Source organism: Silurus aristotelis, assembly GCF_946808225.1.
Source record: "Silurus aristotelis genome assembly, chromosome: 9".
Taxonomy (NCBI): domain Eukaryota; kingdom Metazoa; phylum Chordata; class Actinopteri; order Siluriformes; family Siluridae; genus Silurus; species Silurus aristotelis.
The window spans coordinates 26,071,684-26,096,475 of record NC_139582.1 but is presented as its reverse complement, the minus strand read 5'-3'; the positions used below and the strand labels follow the sequence as shown (position 1 = coordinate 26,096,475).

At 39.8% G+C, this 24,792-nt stretch overlaps 1 protein-coding gene across 1 annotated transcript in view; it reads left to right on the top strand.

Annotated features, from left to right (window-relative positions):
• Positions 1 to 3,094: 3,094 nt before the first annotated feature.
• The window catches only part of LOC310731577 (uncharacterized protein), a gene marked incomplete at its 3' end in the record, with an annotated part of 134,216 nt that continues 112,518 nt past the window's right edge, over positions 3,095 to 24,792 (top strand). Inside the window, exon 1 of the mRNA XM_083551233.1 lies at positions 3,095 to 3,221. The remainder of the gene's footprint in view (positions 3,222 to 24,792) is intronic.

The following is a 24,792-nucleotide window of genomic DNA, read 5'->3' as shown; positions in this document are numbered from 1 at the left end:
TTAGCAACGATTAGCATTAGATAAGATGATCTGTCATCCTACTGGGCTTTGACTCTGTTTCTGCTCCTGAGCAGAATTTGATGTTTAGAAATAATCAAATAAAATGTATGCGCTTACTGCTGCGATCTATTAGAGATCCATAGCTCATTGTACCACTTCTTCATTAGGCTCCGTTTGTTGTTGCTCCACTAATAGACTATACTAACATACATCATCTATGTATACAGGTTGGTGCAGCTGTGGGTACAGAGAAAGGAGAATCGTTGAATCGTGTTCAATTGGGTGTTTTGCTTTTTGGCAGTCATTTTCACTGCATGAGATTTCTGTCTGTGATGCAACACTCTGTTATACTTCATTTCTGTATAATATTGATGGTATTACGAGGTGGATTGATTCTGGTTGGACACTAGAAGACCTAGGTGTGAAATCTTTTACATCTAATATCTAAGAACTGTATGCATACATACAATGGCGTTCTATAATATGCTAAGTTCTAAAATGTAATAGCGTTTTCTTACACTTGTTCTAACAGGATGGCTATGTTGTGGTTTACAGTTTCAGATTATGAAGATAGAATGGAGAAAATAGGCATTGAAAAGAAAAATTAGACACTTGGGTTCCACAGCTGTTCTCTCTCCAAAAAGCACCAGAAAATTATGTCAATACACAAGATGCTGCTTCATTTATAGAAACAGTAGTCAGACATAACTGGGTACACTGTGACATAAGGAGCATGTGAAAAAAAAACCCTTATAAACACAGATCAAATGAATCCTACAGTACTAAAGACATTTCTAGTTTAAGATGTGTCAATAATAAATGATTGTCATTATGAGCGTCTTTTGACACATTCAGCTCCATTCAGCTCCAGTTAATGAAACGTCTAGAGTTTAACTATTTAGTGATTTGCAAAAGCAAATTAATTAATCATGGCGGCAACCTCGGTGGCTGTAAAGCTATACCAAATGAGTAACTACTATATCTCTCCACCTTGAGGCCAATTTCACACATGTTCTGATCGAAATATAGCACTGAATTCACACCACTGTGGGTGTTTTATAGAGGTATTAACTATAGTGTGAGCATGGTGTCCTGAAGATTGTCAGCATCACCAGACCCAGAAGGTCACTTCTGCATACATACAGAAAATTTAATTGAAGGTTAGAAAAGGTATTTTATGTTGTGGTTGTCCTGACTTTATAGTGGACTGTAGAGACGCAGATTTATTCGTTGACCGGAGCCTCAAAGCACTTTTTTGGATGTCGCTCTGGACAAGGGCATCTGCTAAATGCTACAAATGTAAATGTCTCATATGAAGAAGGTAAATACACAGAGAGACAGATACAAGAGCTAGATTCAAGTAAAGACGTCAGACAATATTGTACATTTATAGGGTCCTGATCAAATATACCCAAGAAGAGCATCTTTTTTACAATTCTGTAAATATAATGAAGTGAAAGCATGAGAGAGAAATGTAGACTAAAGCTTTTAAATCACTGTGATATATACTATGGAATAGAGAGCAAAAGGGGACTGGCAGCAGTGTTTATTTGGAATGGGAAAATAACAATATTTTTCCATGCATTTGCATATAAATGATGGCTGCCACACCAGCGAACGCAGAAAGAGGACGAGGGAAGGGAGGAAGATGGAGTATGTTAATGATAAGTTAAGATTGGGCACAGACATAAGAACAAGAATCTAAGGATATTCTTTGCACTTCAACAAGACAACAGCCATGTCGCCAAAATGCTAATTAAATAGACTGGATTGTTTAAAAAAAAAAATTATTTGTATAGCACTTTTAACAATGAACATTGTCTGAAAGCAGCTTTACACAGATGCAGTATTAAAGAATGAATACGATTGTTTTATTATTTTTATGAATATTTTTAAATTTGTTATTCCTTTACTTTTTAGATTATATATAATTGTTTATTATCTAGAGACATAAGGTTTGTCCCTAATAAGCAAGGGCAAAGAATGTGGCAATGTGGCAAGGAAAGAAAAACTCCCTGAGATGGCATAAGAAAGAAACCTTGAGAGGAACCAGACTCAAGAGGGAACCCATCCTCATCTGGGTGGCACCGGATGTCCATTTATTACAGATAAATTATGTTGAGGTGTGCAATGATGGTGATCAGATGCAACCTGCAGTCCTGAGTCATTGTAGCAGACTGCTGACATTAAGTACAGTCAAAATCCATCCTTAAAGCTCTTGTGTTACTTCGTAATTTCATGGATCCCCATGCCTCCAATCGAAGAAAACATCATCCAGAGGCAGACTGGGAACTGAGGAGAGGGCCATTAACAGTGGTCACTAGAACCTTCCTCAGGAGCATGTTTAACTTAACAGAGAGGGCGAGAGAAAGAATGAAGAGAGGTGAAAGGAAGAGAAAGATATGGATTATTAAAAATCCTTATTGTTATATGAAAGTAAAGGACACTGTGCAGTTGGGGACTCTAGCAAGACTCGCTATGGCAGCATAACTAAAAAGGAGTTCCAGAAGTTAACACGGACATGAGGGATCTCTGAGATAAGAGACGCCTTGCCACGCCACCGTCAACAAACCTGAGTGAACGTGTGAGAGTGAGGGGACGACAGCATACAAATATCCCAGTTCACCGAACACTTTATATCCATGATTCCTCCAGATCTGCTCCTTTACCTAATTAAAATGTACTGATAAAAAGTTTGACTAAATAAATATATTTTCATCCTTGACTTGAACACTGAGACTGTCTGAGTCCCGAACACTGATTGGAAGGTTGTTCCATAACTGTGGGGTTTTATAAGAGAAAGATCTGCCCCCTGCTGTAGTCTTCATTATTTGCGGTACCAACAAATAGCCTGAACCCTTTTGATCATATTGGTACAGAAGTTCACTCAGATACTGCGCACGAGACCTTTAAGTGCTTTATACGTCAGTGGTAGTATTTTATAATCAATGCGAGATTGAATTGGGAGCCAGTGTATATTTTCTAGATTTAGTGAGGACTCTTGCTGCTGCATTCTGAACTAACTGAAGCTTATTAACGCACTTACTTGAACACCCAGGCAGTACAGCATTACAGTAGTCTAATTTAGATGTAACAAAAGCATGAACTAGTTTTTCTGCATCCTGTAATGACATCATATTTCTAATTTTAGCAATATTTTTAAGGTGAAAGAAGGCGATCCTGGTAATATTATTCACGTGAGCCTCAAAGAAAAGACTAGGGTCAATAATCACACCAAGGTCTTTGACTGCTGTACACACTGAGACAGAAACACCATCCAAAGATGCTACGTAATCAGAAAGTTTACTTCTAGCTGCATGTGGTCCAAGTAAAAGAACTTCTATCTTATCTGAGTTGAGCAGAAGGAAGTTATCAAGTATACACTGTCTAATGTCCTTTACACACTCCTCAACATTTTTAAGCTGATCTCTCTCATCTGGCTTTGCTAAAATATACAACTGTGTATCATCAGCATAGCAATGGAAGCTAATACCATGTTTATCGTTAATTTCACCCAGAGGCAGCATATATATATAAAGAGAAAAGCAAAGGGCCTAAGACAGATCCTTGAAAAACATTAGACTTTACCTCAGAGAGTGTGAAGAACTCACCATTTACATCAACAAACTGATAGCAATCAGTCAGATAAGACCTAAGCCAGGAAAGAGCTGTTCCCTTTATTCCAACAACATTCTTTTGCCTAGCAAGAAGGATATTATGATCAATGGTGACTGCATTTAGAGTAACACAAGAAAACACAAGTAGGTAAACACAACAATGACAGAGTGCAATAACAGGTCATTTACCACTTGAACTAGTTAGGTCTCTGTGCTTTGATGAGGCCAAAATCCTGACTGATTTTTCAAAAATATTATTCCTAAGTAGGTGTAAGCAGAACTGCTGTGCTACAATCATTTCTGGAATCTTGGAAATGAAGCAGAGGTTTGATATTGGCCTATAGTTGGACAGCTAACAAGGGTCAAGGTCAGGTTTCTTAATTAGATGGTTGATAGCTACCAGTTTATTTAGATTTTATTAAGGTTTTAGGTACATAACCAGTGCTGATGTAAGAGTTGATTATTTTTTAGAAAGGGTTCAATTACTTCTGGAATGATGAATGAACTGATTGTATGCAAGGGATTGAGAACACAAGTTGATTATTTTGATGAGGAAATAAATTAAACTAAGTCATTCTCTTGAACAGGAGTAAAACTTTGTAATTAATAGTGTGTTATAATGATAGTGTTGTCTGCAGGGTTATTTATTTTGAGTGGTCTGTTTTAAGGTGCACGTATGATCATTATACCACAGTGCTAATTTTTTCTTCCTGATCATTTTGGTTTTAGGGGAGCTCCATCATCTAGAGTGTAACGGAACGTTGATTATAGGCATTCAGTGGCCCAGTCGAGCTCTGCGGGGTCAGATGGTGGTCTAAAAAATGTCGATAATTCTGGAAGATTTTTGATAAAACTTGCACATGAATAAATGCACACTTAACACGGTAGCGTGGCGAGATACTTATGCTATGACTGAGGCAGAGAAAGAGATAACGTTCTAAGATAGCTTCACTGTGGAAGTGAAGTTTGTCCACCAAAATGAGTGGGTCCTATAACATTCTGATACATTTTTTATTGAATCTAAAATGAACTGCTCTTCTTAAGGAGTCTTCCTGATTATCAACATAAATATTTAAGTTGACAAAAATTAACACTTTGTCTAAAGAAGTAGCAAGATCTGTGATGAAATCTGGAAATGTTACAAGAAAGTAGGGTGGGTGTAGGGCCATAAGGGTCTATAAATAATAATTAATGGAATAAACTGATTATAATAGTCAAATGACTGACTGAATAGACTTATTTTTGGACACTAAATATTTTATAGCAGAGGTGCTGGCTGTTCATTTAGTCTTACTTAATTTAATGTTAATTAAAAAACTTAAACAGACTTTCTGAGGATTTCTACATTTTGGTTTCTCTTGGAAGACAGACACAGTCTTAATTTGGTGAACCCTAAGTGACGGTCGGTTTAGCCTATTTGTCTGCTCGCTGGCCTTGGCTCTGGATACTCACTCGTTAACTGTGACAACAGTAATCGTTAACAGCATCTATAGCAAGTCCCAATCCTTCCAAAGTGGCTTTTTGTTGAAGTATATGTTTAAAACCTTCAGTAGCTTTCTTCAGAGCTTCTGTATAAGGTTTTGGCTCTAGTGGAGCTATTAATTAGTTATTTACAGTCATGTCTTTTTGTTTTTGTGTGGGTATTTGGTGCTTTCTTCTTGTGATATTTGTGGACAACACTTGAAGTGCTTTTGAGCAGATTGTCTAAAAGCTGAATTTGTTGTTGCTTCACTTATCTGTTGTAGGTGATTAAAAATGTCTAAGAAATTGAGAACTGGTTGATGCAAGGTGTTGTATCCTCAGTATAACCTGTGGTGTTTTTTTTTTTTTTCTGGTCATGTTTATTGTTATCATGTATACTTACAATACTCACTCGATGCACCTTATTTTGAGCCTTGGCTTTTACTACTTTCTTGTTTCCTGCTATACCTGCTCCACACCACCCACTGTTGCTTTTCACTATCCTAGTGCTCCCAATGTAGTTCATCATTCCACCACTCCTTGACTTTAACAAATTGATTTTTTTCTTTTGCATCATTCCAGTCTTTGCCAATGTTTTTTCTAGAACTCCCAGTACACCTCCTATTTCCACTGCTCTCTCTCAGTTTGATTAATGAATACTCTCAATTGCATCATTTCAGTCTCAGAGTGTCATTTCTGTATATTTTGGAACAGATTGCATAAGAGCTGACTGGACAGTCATGCTCCTGCTGTGGAAGGTGAACAAGTGCTTTTTCATGTTTTGCATTTAGATTATGATAAGTAGTGGTTTTTTTTTTTTGGAGCTTGTATATTTGGTGTTTGTTAAGAGATAGGGGAGCTTAAAAGTGTTTTAAAGCATCCTTAAAAACCAAGGGCAACGCATACAAATTATTTTGCATGTCCATGTATACCTTAGTTTTTGTTGTTTCTGCAGTGAATGTAGACTGCTTTATTAAACTGCTGCCTCTCGCCTTAAACATCCTGCTGAGATCCTCCTTCTCCGGATTATAGCAAAGAACACTGTTGAAACATTGAATTGAAACCTGTTTGAGCAGATTGCCTGAGACAGTGCAGCTACAGCCCTTCAGTTGTGAATTGTGAACAAGCTCTTGATCAAGGGGTGCGGCCACGAACTTGAACACTGTGGGCAGCAACTCCTTACCATCACAGGGGAAAAGAGAGAGTTTAAAAATGTTTTAAAGCCTAGCAGTCCATTTGTGTTTAATATATGCTAATATCTCTCTAGGTCCCCTGGTGGTCTCGTGGTTAGGATGCGGCCCGGGTTCGATCATTAAAATCATTCTATTAATAGATTGGTGCGCTAAGAATAACATTAGAGTATCACATAAACTAAGTTGATCAAGCAAACAGTCTTGTGATAAAAAATATGATAGGAACATTATAGCTATAATAAATCATAGTACCTTGGATACTTAAGTACATTTGAAGGCAAATACTTTTGTGCTTTTACCCAAGTACAAGTTTAAAGTAACACATCTACTTTTACTAGGGTAATATTTGACCTACTATATCTCTACTTTTACTCAAGCACATGCTATGTGTACTTTGTCCAACACTGGATGTTGGTATAAATACAGACCGAGATCCTACCCACTTATGGGACCTTATGGGATCATTTGCTTTGAACCACCCTTATAGGAGCAGGGGTCACTTAGGAGCTGGTGGTGAGGCCAGGAACTCAAGCATTGGTGGTGCCAAATCCTTACCATCACAGAGAAGATGCGGAAGTTTAAAAGTGTGCTGAAGCAGGTTTCTTTTTTGTTCAGAGATGTGAGGTCTTAAAAAGTCCACATCCGGCCCTTTGTACATCCCTGTTGGCCCGCGTGAGGCCAATCCTAAATTATATGGATGCACCGAAAATTCGGCCCCCGAAAATTTTTAGCCGAAATACCTAAATCACCGAAAAACAACACAGCCGAAACACAATTGTAATGACGCAATTAAAAAGCGCAGCCAGCACACGGTTATCTGGATAAGAGCCAACATGTCTGCGGTGTGGACTTATTTCGGTATCTCAGAGAAAGACCCACGGATAGCGATTTGCAAAACACGCAATGCTGAAATTCCAAGAGGGGGTGTATCTGCAAAGAGTTTCTCCACGTCGGGTTTAATTTATCACCTGAAATCCAAACATCCCGATTGGCATTCTAAATATGAGAAGAATGCGGCGCAGAGAAGAAAATTCAATCCGAGCACGCCCACTAAGTCTGTAGCGGAGGCAAGAAAGTTTTCCAGTGATGGTGCCAAGGCAAAAGGCATAAGACAAAAAATTCTGGAATTCATTGCCCTAGATCAGTGGTTGATCTTTGAAAAATTTCCTGTAGATCCCGAAAATAATAATGATCATAATATAATATTATTTATTACACGGCTCTTCTTAAAACTGTAGATTAGAACGTTCCATTCACTTGAATGAGCCTTCCAAACGTTCGCCGGTCAATTATTTTCATTTAACAGGTTAAAAATAAATTGCATTAATTCAATAATTGTTTTTGTTTTCTCATTTGACCTATACACCACCCTAATATTTAATATTTATTCTTCCGATTATCAGTACCAGCTATTCAAAATATATAATTAAGTGCATTTTACAATGGAAGAAAGTTGAGCAGAATAAAGTTCAAGTTATTGTTGGTGAAACAATTCAGGTTTCTCAAAAATGAATTGCCCACCATTGTGCTAAACCAATAGCAACACAAATATTTTCTTTCTTTTGCACTAAGCCTACCTTTTGTTTGGATTCTTTTTGCAGTTTTTGCAACTTTTTGTAGTGTTGGAGAATATGGATATGAAAACCACTACCACTTCTTCACTATCGTTATTAACCTGAGTGTGGCCATAGCTGCTCCTCTCCTCAAATCGTAGATGCCCAGTGTCTCCTTCCAAAGATTATGGCAAAGAACATAGTTAAAGCATCCCTGCACCCTTCTGCCTAAAAGCAGACTAGACAGCTTCAACCCTTCTGTTGTGAATAACTTTCTTTCGGCTTCTCCCATTAGGGGTCGCCACAGAGGATCATTCGCATGTTTGATTTGACACGTTTTTACGCTGGATGCCCTTCCTAATGCAACCCTCCCCATTTATTCGGGCTTGGGACCGGCACTAAGAGTGCACTGGCTTGGCAACCCTAATGGCTGGGGTTGGTTTCCTGACCGGGAATCGAACCCGTGCCGCAGCAGTGAAAGCGCCGCCTCCTAACCAATAGACCACCAGGGACCCTTCTGTTGTGAATAGTGAACAAATATTTGATAAAGGGGTGGGGCTAAGATCATTGCTGGTGGTAATTACTTATCATCACAGAGCCTTTTAATTGAAGCCTTTCAATCTGTTTGTGTTGGTGTTTAAAGTATACTATTGTCTTTCTCTGGTCAGCTTAGCCAGTTTTCTAGCTCTGTCATTTTCTTTACATTTCCTATGGACTTTAACACCCTTTTTCTTTAGTTTTTGCCATTTGTTTGCGTTCTTCTCACTGTTTCTGCAACTTGTTATGCTGGAGAAGTATGTGGGTATGAATAAAGACCTAAATCCTACACACTTGAGACCTTTTCACTTGTTCAGAACCACCCTTAAAGGGGTTTAAAAGTGTGCCAAGTCTTTCTGCTTGTGCTGGTCCATGTTTTACATTTAGAGCACAGTAAGAGCTCTATTTGTTTGTGGGTCTGTGACTTTGGTCTTTGTTGCTGGTTTGTGCTGTTGTAGTTTGTTCACAGAAATCCCTTTTTTGTTCAATCCTCCATGTTTTATTATCCCACTGAACCATGACCAACACAAATTCTTTCTTTTGCACCAATCCAGCATTGTGATGTTTCTTTCTCTGTTTCTGCAACACATTATGATGGAGGTAAATGTGGATATGAAACAGACCCAGACCTCTTCCCAGATATGGGAACTTTCCATTTGCTAAAAAGCACCCTTAAAGGAGCAGAGGTCACTTGAAAGTTGGTGCTTGGCTTCTGCACCACTATTGTTGGCATTAAACTGAACATGGCGATAGCCAGTCCTCTCCTCAAACCCTGCTAAGATGCCCACTTAATCTTTCACAAAATAATGGCAGAGAACACTTGTAAAGCATGACCAAGGAATAGGGCAAAAAAATAGAGTATTGCTGCTTGATGAGCTTCAAGCTGCTGAATTCTCAGTGAATCCTGTGGCTTTTATTTTTCCATCCTTTGCTATCGACCTTCCGAATACCCAACCCTTGCATTAAGTTGTATTTGTTTAAACTTTCTCACCTTCTCTGTGATGGTAAAGATTTGCCAGCAAAGCTCAAGTTCCTCGTCCCACTATTTAATCAAGTGCTTGTACACTATTCACAGTCTAGAAAAGTAAATCTATACGGGTGCTCGTGATTTGCAATAAAGGGTCTGAAAACAAAACCCAGAACATGAGCTCATAACCAAAAAGAAAAAATCTATATATTATAAAGACAAAGCCCCTGGTGGTCTACTGGTTAGGATGCGGCGCTCTCACCGCTGTGGCCCGGGTTCGATCCCCGGTCAGGGAACCAACCCCAGCCACTCTTAGTGCCGGTCCCAAGCCCGGATAAATGGGGAGGGTTGCGTTAGGAAGGGCATCCAGCGTAAAAACATGTGCCAAATCAAACATGCAGATGATCCGCTGTGGCGACCCCTAACGGGAGAAGCCGAAAGAAAGTTTTATAAAGACAAAGCATGGATCAGTACAAGCAGGTTGCCAGGCCTTGGCACACTTTTAAACTCTCTCGTGTTTTATGTGATGGTAAGGATTTGATTCAAGCTATCTGAAAAAGTAAATCTTTAGAGGGTTGTTAATGATTTCACTTGGGTGGTAAAGAAAGATTGGTATTGGAAGATCTAGAAAATAGCAGAGCCATAGAACTGCAACAAACTAGTAACAAAGCCAAAACCATAAGGTTAGAAAGAAAAATCAGTAGATTCTAAAGACAAAGCATGATTTAGTACACACAGGTTGCCAGACTTTGGCACACTTTAAAACTCTACCATGATATCTTTGATGTTAGGGATTTGCTACAAGCAATGTTCTTTTTCTTGGCCCTACCCCTTGATCGAATTCTTGTTCTCTATTCACAACAGAAGGCCTGAAGCAACACTGTCCAGTCTACTCTCAGGCAAACTGCTTGAAGAGATACATGAATGCTTCTTTAATGTTCTTTTCCTTACAAAACAAGAGATAATAGAAATTTAAGCATGTTTAAGGCAAACACAGTTTAATACTACCTGTCATGGTGTAATAGAAGTAGTAATAGTAATGGTTTCCTCTAACTTTACCATCAGCCACAAACTCAAGAGTTTTATTTATATTAAGTTTGTAATCTTGCGTACCAGTGTAGATTTATTCATCGCTAGAGACTCAAAGCACTTTTGTACGTCGCTCTGGATAAGGGCGTCTGCCAAATGCTGCAAATGTAAATGTAAATGTAAACAACAACAAGACCACAAATAAAGGAAAGCTTAGTGAAAGAAACCACTGATGAACAAACCAAACAAATGAGCATTGTTTAATAGGATGCTTTTTGGACTCTAAAATCAGTCACCGGCAACCCTCTAGTTCAGGGGTCTTCAATCTTTTCCAGGAAGGGCCAGTGTGGGTGCAGGTTTTCATTCCAACCAATGGTCACACCTGATAGTCATTGAAAATGAAGATCATTAGATTTGAACAGGTAGAATTTGGTGTGGACTCGCTTGGTTGGAATAAAAACCTGCACCCACACTGGCCCTTTCTGGAAAAGATTGGAGACCCCTGCTCTAGTTCTCAACCCCACCCCTTAATCAAGTGCTTGTTCGCTATTCACAACTTGTTGTTCATGATTTTTCTTGGGTGATAAAGCGCATTGTAAAATCTAGAAAATGACAAAGACATGGACCAGCTAGAGAAGTGCAACTGCCAACAAAGACCAGGACAAAAATTCATAACCAAAAAACTAAAATCAGCATATTCTAATGACAAAGCATGACTCAGTGCAAGCGGGTTGCCAGGCTTTGGCATACTTTTAAACTTAATCATGTTTTCTGTGATGATAGGGACGTGCACACCACTCTTTTCTTTTACTGCTTAAAGCTACACTGTTCTGTCACCTTGGGAAAGAGATACTGGGCATCTCAGCAGGGTTTCAGCAAAAGAATTGGCTATGGCCATGCTAATATAATACGAAACATAATGCTGCAACAACAATGCAGAAGTTGACTGGTATGCTTCAGCACACTTTGAAACTCTCTTCTATCTTCTCTGTGATGGTAAGAATTTGCAAACAGCGCTGCTTTAGTTCTTGGCCCCATTTTTCGGTCAAGTGCTTGTTTACCATCCACGCCAAAAAAGCTGAAGGGCTGGAGGAATGTTGTGGGTATGGATATGGACCCAGATCCCACATCTTCCTAGAACACAGTAAGAGCTGTATCTGTTTGTGGGCCTGTGTCTTTGTTGCTGGTTTGTCCTTTTGTATAATCTTTACATGTTTCATCTCCCTAAACCACGGCTAACACAAATTCTTTCATTCGCACCAATCCAGCATTGTGATCTTTTTTTATCTGTGTCTGCAACACATTATGCTGGAGTTGAATGTGAATATGAATACAAAACCAGATATTATCTACATATAGCACCTTTTTATTTATTTAAAACCACCCTTAAAGGAGCAGAGATCACTTGGGTGTCTGCACACAACTGCTGGCCATAGCTACTCCTCTTCTCAAACCCTGTTGAGATGCTCAATGCCTCGTTTTCAGAATGTTGGCAGCAAACCTGCTGCTTCAGCTTTTTCGGTGTAGATGGTAAAACAGCACTTGACCAAAGAGGTGGGCTATTAACTAGAGCAGTGATGGTGGATTTTTACCATCACAGAGAAGATGAGAGAGTTTAAAAGTGTCATGAAGCCTACCACTATACCATGGCTAATGCATACAAGTTCTTTCACCAGCTCCTTTGTGGTGTCTTTACTGCTTTTCTAAGCGTTCACTTAATGTGGTTGTAGCCATTTCTCTCCTGAAATTCTGTTCAGATACCTAGTGTCTCCTTAATAAGTTCAAATGCTCTTGATTAGTGGAGATTAAAGGAACAGAGGTCACTTAAGAGCTGGTACTTGGGCTTGGCACTACTACTGTTAGTATTGAACTGAGTATAGCCATAGTCACTCCTCTTCCCAAACTCTGCTGAGATGCCCAGTACCTCCTTCCTGAGCTATTAGTTGTAAGCTTGTTCTCTGGTCTTGGTGCTGCCTTACAGTTCTGCCATTTTTATTTCATACAATGCAGTTTTAAACACTGTTGAAGCATTTCTGCACTCCAGTGAGCATATTGCCTAAAAGCAGACTGGCCAGTACAGCTTCAAGCCTTCTGTTGTGAGCAGGGTGGCACCAAGAACTAGATCATTGCTGGTGACTTTCTTTGTGTTCATGTTAGTGTTTGAAGGAGAATGTGGGTTTGAATGCCTTTGGCCCTTGGGTGGGGCCAAGGGCAGTTTTAATCCTCACCTCATGGAGAAGACAAGACCATATAAAACAGCAGTGTAGCATCAGTCTTTGTTTTCTGTTTTCATGAGCATTTTGAAGGCTTCAATTTGTTATTTTATACCGAATCATAGTAGTGACAGGTGTTGCTTTATTCTTACACTTAGTACTATTTTTTCCTGCTCATGTTCTTTGATTTGTTCTTTCTTCGCTCACTTTAACAAATAAACTTTGTTAAAACAGTGATTTTCCAATTTGCATGTATTCTTCCCACTATTGCTGCAAGTTTCTACAAGATTTGGGAGTACCATTTTGATAACAGATTCATACTTATTATGTCAGACTTCATCATAGATTCAATTTTAAAACAAAAACATTGCATATTTGTATGTAACACATGATCAGTCTACAATAACTCTATCATTCATTTCACTGGTCAAGCATGCACATAGGTACCAAATGTTTTTTCTTGCTCTTGGCATTTTTTCCCCTTCTGTGCTGTTTCAGCATTTTTATCAGGTGACAAAACTGGCAAGCACAAATTAAATAGAGCCCGTCTGCACAAAGAACACTTCCATTGTGCACCTATGTATCTGTGTGCATTAGTAATAAGCTGACACTGCATTTGTGTGAATGAGTATCTCTTTGTAATAGGTGTGACTCCAGCAGGAACATCCTCCTATACACTGAATAGCAATTTCAGGAGGGTACATTTTTCCTGGATGTCTGCCTGAAATTATTTAAAGTGAGGTGAACAGTGAAATCCATTGTGAGCATGCGTGTGTATGTCAAGCCATGTACACCATGAAAGCAAAACGTTGAAATGTGCCCTCGAACGCCCAACAGTGAATCTCACAGTTCAGTTATAAACGTTTAATGAGTTTTAAAAAAACACTACATTCTCTTACATTAAGTAAAAGGTATAAAATGTGTACCAGTCAGCTGACAAGCATTTCTTGCCTAAAAGGTTCGTTTTAGTACCTTTTTATCAGCATGTATTTATTGCTAAGCTAAAGTGCAATAGAAGGACGTCATAATGTTGCGTGTCTCCAGGCTAAGAACTTTCTGTTCACTGAGCCATCAAGTCTATATTTTGCTGGCGGAGCACAACTATCTGTGATGTCTCATATGGTCGCTTACACCTGCTAACCTTAAAGGGGCATTGAGTAGAATTATGTAATGTTATGGGATGGAATACTTTGCTCACACACATATACATGAAACACATCCTTTTGCAATAGACTGTGGCCAGTAGAAAATATTTGCATCAGTTGGGGCACTTGCTAATGCTCCATCTGCTACCTAACAATTCTCATAGCATGTATCATTTTTCTTAGCTTTGGCTGTAGTTCCCAGCATTCCATCTTTGGTAAAAAAACAAACAAACCCATTTACATTTATGGCATATTGTAGATCCAGAGTGATTTACATCTAAACGGTTGGGAGTTAACAGCCTGGCTCAATGGTCCAACAGTGGCAGCTTGGTGGTGCTGTGATTTGAACTAACAACTCACACAGAAGTCCAACACCTTTATCACTGCTACCACTTCCTAAAGAAACCTTTGATACTACACAATTGTATGCTATTTGTAGAAGAGTAGCAAAGTGGACATGCAGGTTAATTATCTATACAAGGATTATTAATATAATTATGTATTGAATAAACTTAACTGTTCTGGGTCACTGGTTAGAGTTGCAGAAAAGGTTGAAAGAGAAATGCTGAATTCAATTCAGTTTTATTTGCATAATGCATTTTCACAGTTTCACAAGTCACTTTACAGAAATAAGCACATTAGTAATACAAATTGTACTTATAATTTAAAGTCCATCTATAAGTAAAATACACATATTCAGACTATATACACGTGCATCTGTGTATTATTACCTACTGCACCTTTCATTCATTCATTTTCTCCCGCTTATCCGTAATTTGGGTCGCGGGGGCAGCAGTCTAAGCAGGCCCCCGCCTTCGACTGCTGCCCAATCCTCACAGCACCGTCCCTTACGGTCCCTCCTGCAGGTGGTGAGCCCACGGGAAGGCGGCCCCACGTCATTCCGACGTCACGGACCTTGATATTTCCCTCGTAAGGGACCCCCGGAGCATAGAGGGTTAAGGGCCTTGCTCAAGGGCCCAAGAGCGGCAGCTTGGCGATACCGGGGCTCGAACCCGATGCACTTCCGATCGGCAAACCAGCGCCTTAACCGCTGGAGCCACCACTCCCCCATACTTGCCTACTGCACCTTACTGTACCTTAATCTCTCTCACCCCTGTACATATGGATCCATACCCTCAGTTACATATTGCTATTTATTGTAAATAGGCCATATATGCACTTCTGTTTAGATGCTAAAAACATTTCATTGGCTCTGTACATGTATTTTGCACAATAACAATAAAGTAGAGTCTAATCTAATCTAATCTAATCATTAGTCACTCGGTGGTTAAGGCTCTGGGTTACTGATCAAAAGGTTCAAGCCCTGGTATCGCCAAACTGCAACTCTTGAGCCCTTAACCCTCTGTATCATGTTTGTGCTGTAATGTTCATCTGGCAAGTACGTATATAGCACCTTTATACAAGTGACCAAAACTAAAAATGACTAACACAAACATTTGTAGGGACTGACATTGAAATGAAACTGCTGGTTCTGTTTTAAAATATCAAAGTGCTGTGTAGCATTGGATATGTTTGATTCAGGAGCATAATGAAGCAACAATGGCACTTGAAATTAAACAAAAAAATGTGGATTTGAGAAGATTTATATTCATTTGGACTGAAAGCGACACACAGACAAATGGCTATGTGGACAAGGTCTTTTTCTTCTTCCTCTTCTTCTTTCGGCTGCTCCTATTAGGGGTCGCCACAGCGGATCATCCATCTCCATACTACTCTGTCCTCTACATCTACCTTTTTCACACCAACTACCTGCATGTCTTCCCTCACCACATCCATAAACATTCTCCTTAGCCTTCCTCTTTTCCTCATTTCTAATTTTGTATATTATCACTCCCAATGAAAATCTCAACATCTTCAGCTCTGCTACCTCCAGCTCCACCTCCTGTCTTTTAGTCAATTTTAGTCTCTAGACCATACAACATCGCAGGTCCACAATATTATAAACTTTCCCTTTCACTCTCACAGATACCCTTCTATCACAAATCACTTCTGCTATTACTCTTCTCCACCCACTCCACCCTGCCTGCAATCTTTTCTTTACTTCTCTAACACACTCTCCATTACTTTGCACTGCTAACCCAGGTACCTGAACTCCTCCACCTTCACCACCTCTTCTCCCTGCAACCGCACCACTCCACTGCCCTCCCTCTTATTCACACACATGTACTCTGTCCTACTCCTACTGACTTTCATTCCTCTTCTCTCCAGCACGTACCTCCACCTCTCCAGGCTCTTCTCCACCTGCTCCCTACTCTCACCACAAATCACAATATCATCCACAAACATCATAGTCCAGGGAGACTCCAGACTGACCATCACCACTGCGAACAGGAAAGGGCTCAGAGCCGATCTTTGATGCAGTCCCACCTCCAACTTCCGTCTGTCATTTCTACTGCGTACTTTACTGCTGTCAAACCGTCCTCATACATGTCCTGCACCACCTTCACATACGTCTCTGACTTCCTCATACACAACTCCTCTCTCCACCCTGTCGTACGCTTTCTCTAAATCCGCAAACACACAATGCAACTCCTTTTGACCTTCTCTACACTTCGCCATCATACTTCGCCATCTCAAAGCAAATTGCGTCCGTAGTGCTCTTCCTCGGCATGAAACCAAACTGTTGCTCACAGATGGTCACCTCTTCTCTCAGCCTGGCTTCCACCACTCTTTCCCATAACTTCATGGTGCGACTGATCAACTTTATTCCCCTGTAGAAATTAAACAATACACTGTTTTGTTATTTTATAGATAAAACTTGTTTTTTGAGCAGCTGATGGAAGAGGAAAGTGAGAGAGAGAAGGGTGGATGATGTGGAGAAGGTGAAGCAGGAAGTAGATTAGTAAGGAGGAAGTGAGAGCAGCAATTAAGAGGATAAAGAGAGGAGAGTCAGGAGGACCAGATGACATACCAGTAGAAGCATGGAGATGTTTAGGAGAGATAGCAGTTGAGTTTTAAATCAGATTTTTTAAACAAGATTTTGGAAGGTGAGAAGATGCCTGAGGAATGGAGAAGGAATGTGCTGGTACCAATTTATAAGAATATGGGAGATGTGCAGACCTGCAGTAACTGATTGTTACACATCCCCTCAACTAACCAATAGCCAGAATCTTCTGAGGATTTATTATTGCGTGACATGTTCCCTAAGGAAGTATGAAGGTAGAGGAATATTCATTTAGTTCTAAAACTTAAGTGGACATAATAATCAGTTATTATTTAATTGCCTTCCATGGTCATAATAATTATTAGCAAAAGTGACAAATGGCAAGAACCAAATCGAATACAAATGTTATCATCAAATCTTTAAACAAAACAATACAAGCTAAAAAAAAAAAAAAATTCAGCATTGACACACCACTTCCCCACCACTTCCCCTTCTTTGTATTCTTCCCCATGCAATCATTTTTTTCTTGCCTCTCTTTACCCTAAGCTTTAACTACTCAATTAAACTGCTGACATTTTCAACATCATAGATCTGAAATGAAAAATCAATTGATTGCCCGCAGCATGTTTTTACAACTATGATTTTGCACATTAAATGGACTCCGAGCTTGCAGCTAGACGCAATCAGCTTTCTGCTGTAAGTTCAAGCACTTTTACTCTTAAACTGGAATGTGTGCAAATCAAACCTGAAATGTATACCTATTATTATTATTATTGTCTCCAAATACATTGGAGTACCCGAACCTTTTTGTGCATATCTTCTTCTTTTTTCAGAAGAATCATTTCTAAGAAATTATTCCAAACTACCAAAAACATTGCCATGCATTTCCTCAACAAAAGTTTTTCTAATAGTAAGAAGACGAAATCAATTTAAGCCGCTCGTTTTGACTGTCCGTGGGAGGTGGTTGCTCAGTGGTTAAGGAATTGCAAATCGGAAGATCACAAGTACAAATCCCACCACCACCAAGCTGCCACTGCTGGGCCCTTGAGCAAGGCCCTTCACCCTCCCCTGCTCAGTTGTAAGTTTCTCTGGACAAGGGCATCAGCCAAATGCCATTTGTATCACCACTATTCAATGCTATCCAAGCACTGACTATTGCTGCTATGCACAGTTCATTTTAGATTATTTACACTGTCTGTTAAAAGACTGTAATTTAATTTAAGTGATTGAGCATTCATTCATTCATTCATTCATTCATTCATTATCTCCCGCTTATCCGTAATTCGGGTCACGGGGGCAGCAGTCTAAGCAGGTCCCCGCCTTCGACTGTTGCCCAATCCTCACAGCACCGTCCCTTACGGTCCCTCCTGCAGGTGGTGAGCCCACGGGAAGGCGGCCCCACTTCACTCCGACGTCACGGACCTTGATATATCCCTCGTAAGGGACCCCCGGAGCATAGAGGGTTAAGGGCCTTGCTCAAGGGCCCAAGAGTGGCAGCTTGTACCTAGGCTTGAACCCCAGACCTTCCGACCGGCAACCCAGCGCCTTAACCGCTGGAGCCACCACTCCCCTGATTGAGCATCTCAGTCCAAAATGGAGAAGATGATAGTATCTTCATGACTGTTGCACCGACTTGAGTGTCTTGGGTGGAGCAGTGTGGCTGGGACCTCAGTGTCACTGTTCGGTTAAAATCTTGAGACAACTCTAATCTAATTTTAGTCTTCTCGCAGTTTTAAGCCCATTTGATCTTGACCTTGACTTGGTCTTAAACATAAGTCTCTGACAAAGATGGTGATGCCCCCATATAAAAAATAAACTAGGCTTTAAATAATCTTCAAGGACATCAGTCAATTTTCAAGGCCTTTCCACTCATCCAGCACTGACAGTATTGGAGTGTTATAGTTTAGACCAACTGTAGGTTGAGATAAAATGGAAGTAAGAAACGACATGGACCGAAAAACAAAAAAAATGAAAAAAGAACATGGATATGTGGATGCTTTTGGGAGCTTTTTACTTGGTCATAATTGATATGGGTCATGGTGTTGTCTCGGTTTTTGCTATACCACTGTTATTGAGTTCACAGTGAGGGGAGGGTGGGTGTTGTGTAGCAGCAGATTGGCTAAAAATGGTTGTTTTTGTGCATTTAAAGTACATGTATATGGAAGGTGCACTGGATAAAATGGCTAATAAATCACACACACATCTTTTGGAAGTATCTAGAAATCACTTTATGTATTATATTATTATACATATCGAGTTGTATTCAGAGATGAGTTACTCACACACGGAGAGAATTTAATACAGCAATGATGCCTATGAGACCTCAGTCATAACTAGACGCTATTTAGTCTGTTATGAGTTGTGTGTGGGACGGATTTCTCAGTTTCACATAATTCTGCCCTTGGATATAAGCCCAGAATAAATGACTATATTAAAAGATAATGTTGCCATTTTCCCCCTAAACTGGATTTCGCATAATACGTCACACTGTGTTAAAGTGCTGACTGTTCTGTGATATGTGAATGATGTGCGGTTATGCAGGACGGTGTGTACAAATGCTCACGGTTTGAAGATTTGTTTTGGTCTATTGACAGATGTTTTGTAAGTTCAGGGGTGGCTCATGTGATATGAAAATCGTTTGTCGACACAAACGTATTTGGATGCAAAACTGACTGTCCGAAGTCTATTCGCTGTTGATTATATAGTATTTAAGACAGTGTCTGTTACACGGCTTGTATCTAAACAGTAGCCTACCAAGAAAGTCATCGTTCACCGTCTTCCTCCTTCCTTTCACAACAATTTCTCTCGGGAGTTTTTCTTTTGGCGTCGTCGTGCGTTTAAAAATCACCATCGGTGAAGCTTTTCTCCCGATGCCGTGCAGCTCAGAACACAGGTGAAGTGCGTGTTTTCATGCCCGGTTGTTTTCAGCTTGACGAATGATTCGCATTTCCTGTAGACAGTCCGAGTGAGCGGCAGGTCAAACGTCAGAGGAACCTCATCCATATTTATGATGTGGTGCGGCCCGATTCAGTGGGAACGCACCCGATTTAATATAAAAGAGTTTCATTGGTTCACCTGAACCCGTTCCGCAATTTCATTGGTCTAATGTTATGGGGTTCAGTGTTTTGGCTTGAAGATTGTGAAACCGGGAAAAACCCAGGTAAAAATTTATAAATTAGCCGCTTCGTTGTTTAAGCCGCAGGGTTCAAAGCGCAGGGAAAAAAAGTAGCGGCTTATAGTCCGGAAAATACCGTATATGTTTGTAATTGTCAGTTTGTCCCTAATAAGCGAGCCGGTGGTAATTGTGGAAAGGACAAACTCCCTGAGATGGCATAAGGAAGAAACCTTGAGAGAAACCAGACTCAAAACCCTTCCTCATCATGGGTGGTACCGAATGTAGATTCATTACAGTTCCATCATTGTTGAGGTGTGCAGTGATTAGTGATGCAGGTGCTTCAATGAATCCTGTGGTATTAATTATAGTTTAAATTCATTTAAATTTAATACGGCCATTTTTATTGCTCAGGCCGTATATACATTTTTAAGGTTTGGGGCGTGTATACAGGCATGCGCATCAAGTTGCTGTCATTCAGACGTCTTGCCCACAGCTAATGAAGGCAGTGGTGATAATTAGGGAATATAATGATGTTTTATCTGTCTTAACAATTGCTTGTTTTAGTTACAGATTACGATGAAGCCTTGCAGTTATTACAGTGCACAAAACAAGTCTTAATTAGCTGCAGCTTGATTAGCAAGGTTAAACCCCCCCCCCCCCCCCCAATCCTGTATATTTGCTAAACCCCTTCCTTCATTGCCATAGCAACAGAGCCTTATAGCACTTTAATAAGTATCGTCGCTCCTGAATCGGGCAGCATTTCAGATACCTTGCTGTTTTCCGTTTTTGGTTGCAGATCGACAGCGACACAGGTTTGAGGAATGTGAGCTAATTTAGAGGCAGTTCGAGAATTCCCTGTTACCCTTGCTGATTTATTTATTTTTTTCCGAATGCACGATGCGGACACAATTTATTCATTGCATAAAAATGTGCTGGGGGAGAGATCAAGCATCATCTGAGGCTGAGATATTTACAGTGTTTTTGTTCCTATTATATAATTACAGAAATGTGTGCCTTTAAATATTACTGAAAAGTTTCAAATAGATAAATGAATAATGTCTGACGTGGGAATAATCGGAAACGCTTTCTGCTCTGTTAATTATTTGCCAAAATGTTTCTTGTGTAAATAAAACATTCGCACTGACACAATCAGCCTAGCCTGTTGAATATTCACACAGCTGCCTTCGCCAGCTGTTCTGCTGGGAATAAAAGTACAGGAGATGGAAGTAAGGTAGAATTAGGAAGACTAAAAGAGACTAAGGACTGATTGAAAAGAAAAGATGATGAAATAAGTGTGATTTGAATGTTGCAGTTGAAAAACGTATGTCCGAATCAATTTCTCTTCCTCCGTAGATTTAAAAAAGTCTAACTCTGGTGTAATTATGTGTGCAGAGCTACACACATGTTTTGCCAGTTGAACAGTTTCTCCCTCTGACCAACCAATCAGAAGACGGAGACTCTGAGATTCTGAAGGCCCTGGGCAGATTAGATTGACATGGCAGCACATAGAGGCTGAAATCTGATTGGACAAAAAATCTAACATACACGTAGTGAAAGCAGTGCAGCCAATAGAAAACACTACGAAATGAAGAAAATAAACTGTTGAGAATAAATGGATACAATTTCAAAGAAAAAATATTAGTATTTAGCTTGTAAATGAAGGTCAGTGCTTTTGATACTGTTTAAGCCAGCAAAAAAGGATTTACTGGCTCTGACCGCCCGCCACTGCTTTTTCGTCCATCTGTACTTTACTAAAGAATTTCTATTTGGGGAGTCTTTTTTTTTAACTTCACTCTATTTTAAAATCAAATATTTTGAATGATAGAAGAAACTCGAACTCTCCACAACACCCGTGGCTTGATTTCTCAAATCAAGCACCAAAATCCGCCAAGATGCACACGTGCGGCATTTAAAACCGTCCGTGTGGAAACACAGCAAAAGTTCTGTTTGGTATTTTGATGGTTTACGTCATTCAAAACACCATAACTGCTTTAAAACATTTTCAAGAATATTTCGTCTTCATGCTCCTATGCTGAGTTTGGTTTCACTAATAAAAAACATACATTTGCGGAAAGCATCAATATATAAAAAAAACTTGAAAAGTATTAATTCAAGGTACATTAATAACCGCTAAAAACGTGCGATAAAGTTGCGATCAATCGCAATGAAATATTTTATTCAGTTGACAACCCTGATAAATAAATATATAGCACTAAATAGCAGCAAATGCAGTCACCTCTTTAGTCTTGAGTAATCACCTACTGAATCAGAAAGAGAAACTCGTCCTTATATGCCCACTTTCTCATTCTCCTTCCCATCCTTGTACTGGATCACAGCTGGTGCCATTGCTCAGGCTCTGCAGGATGCTCAGTCAACTGCTATCAATCCACACATAGCTACAGGCAGCCTCAACACACACACACACACACACACACACACACACTTAGAGCTGTAAGCTTTGGTGCCCTTAATGTTAATAGTGAAGAAATGAATCTGTTGCTAAACTGTTTTTTTTTTTTATTTCTATTATTTTGTGATATGTCTACAATTAGTTTTCCCTCTAAAAAAAAAAATCACATGTTACTGTTTAATTCAAAATAATCGGAGTACCGTAATTTCCGGACTATAAAGCAAAGCACCCATATATAAGCCACACCCACTGAATTTGACAAAGATTTTTATTTTGAACATAAATAAGCCGCACCTGCCTATAAGCCGCACTGAAACTAATGAACTTTACACAGGCTTTAACGAAAGACAGTGTCTGTTACATGGTGTAACGGGTAAAATATGTTGTGGCTCCTTTAAGAGCAGAGCGGCATTTTGGGAATAACCTGCCGCTGCATTTTCCGGTATTACTGCATGTGTGCAAGACCGAGGAATATGTCCTTATTATTTTCTGATGCTCATTTCTAAGTTTCTTTGACTAACCCGTAACGCTGTTGCCAAGAAAAAAAAAAAAAAGCACGAGTTTGGAAACCTGTCTGTGCTTATATGATTTCTGTTGCAATTAGCGAGCTCTCCCTTCACCCAGACTTAATGCGCTACAACGGCTTGTATCTAAACAGTAGCCGACTAAGAAAGTCATTGTTCACTGTCTTCCTCCTTCCTTTCACAACAATTTCTCTCGGGAGTTTATCTTTTGGCATCGTCGTGCGTTTAAAAAATCACCATCGGTGAAGCTTGTCTCCTGATGCCGTGCAGCTCAGAACACAGGTGAAGTGCGTTTTTTCGTTCCCGTTCGGAAATTTTATTGGTCTAATGAAGTTTGCGAAACCAGGAAAAACCCAGAAAAAATCCATTAATTAGCCGCTTCGTTGTTAAGGCCGCGGGGTTCAAAACGTGGGAAAAAAGTAGCGGCTTATAGTCCGAAAAATACGGTAGATGATCACGTTTTAAATCACCTAAAAACTGAAAGATCTCTACATCCAACTCAGTCAGCTTAACACTACTCATAAAGACTGCACTGGACATCAACATGTCTTCATACTGCTATTTGCACGTCTGGTTAGATGCTAACTGCATTTCATTGGCCCTGTGCTTATACTCTGCACAATGACAATAAAGTTGAATCAAATCTAATCTAATTTCTGTTTTCTTTACAGTGGATGGCTGTACAGACTGGTCAGTGGACTACTTGAAATACAAAGTTCTCCTTGGTGAGCCAGTGAGGATTAAGTGCGCGCTGTTTTATGGATATATCCGAGCAAACTATACTCACGCTCAGAGCGCTGGCCTCAGCCTGATGTGGTATAAAAGTGTGGGCCATGGGGACTTTGAGGAGCCCATCACCTTTGACGGGATCAGAATGAGCAAGGAGGAGGACTCGATCTGGTTTAGACCTGCTGAATTACAGGACGTCGGTCACTACTCCTGTGTGCTACGGTAAGCGACAAAAACATGACGTTGTATTTAGGCTTTTTAAAATGCCACATATTAAAGGTCTTATTATTCGAATACCATATTAACGCTGTCTTGCGAGCTAATGGCTGCTGTAGAGTTGAGAGCAGCACAGTGCAAACAAAATGCCAACACACTAGGAGTTAGTCGCTATATAATGATAGCTGTATAATGACATTTTGCAGATGAGATGGATTGCTGGAACGTCAGTGTAAAGATTGCAACGCTCTTGTATCTGCTTGTTTTGATGTATTTACCATATAATCCACAGACCATCAAAGGCTCTCGTTCTTTTGCTTCTCTCAAAGTGGTGCACTGACGAGACGGGGTTATTGAAATACGGGGTCGTAAATCAGATCGCTTGAAACGTCCACAAAATTTGGTGTCTTTTTTTCTATTGTACTGTCAGGTAGCTGCTATAGCATCCCTCCCTTGTTTTTATCCATTCATTCAGTCAGCACTTCTCAGCACACATTTACACTGAGGAGCCACTTAGAGTAGCCAGGTGTATGATTTTGCTGGGTGGAAGGAAACCAGAGAACCCAAAGGAAACTGACTCAGACATGGAGAGAAAATGCTCAATTTTGACGAAAACCCGAGCTTAGGATTGAACTGGGGACCTTGAAGCTATGCAATGCTACATGCTGCACCACTATTGGTGATACAGTAATGTGTTGTGTTTGTGTTTGTAAAGATACACCAACCTAAACCTGGTTAAGAGTTCTCCATTGTCCTACTCCATTGCTACTTTTTATAGGACAATGCCAATGAATCAATTGTAACACCTTTCAGAGGCAGGTAAATTAGGACAACAACCGTCTAGGGTTTTTTTGGGTGTCCTTCTGCTCTTTTAAACCCAGCAACATGCACAGAACATTAACATCTCCGTGTACACACATTGAATACACTGGCGTATAAAGACGTGAGTTGCATTGTCTCATGCGATATTACTGTAGCTTGAGTGAGGAGCAGTAATAAGTGCCACTGTCTGACAGTTTAATGGAACGATATGCCTTGCTGAAATCTACATTTTTATTTTTTTTAACTCTGAAACTACTTTTGAGGCCATTATTACCTTCTCAACTGGGACAGTATTTAAGTATTGAATTGTTATAATTGTTGCTTTTAGGTGTTGTTTTTTCTCTACATAGGAGATC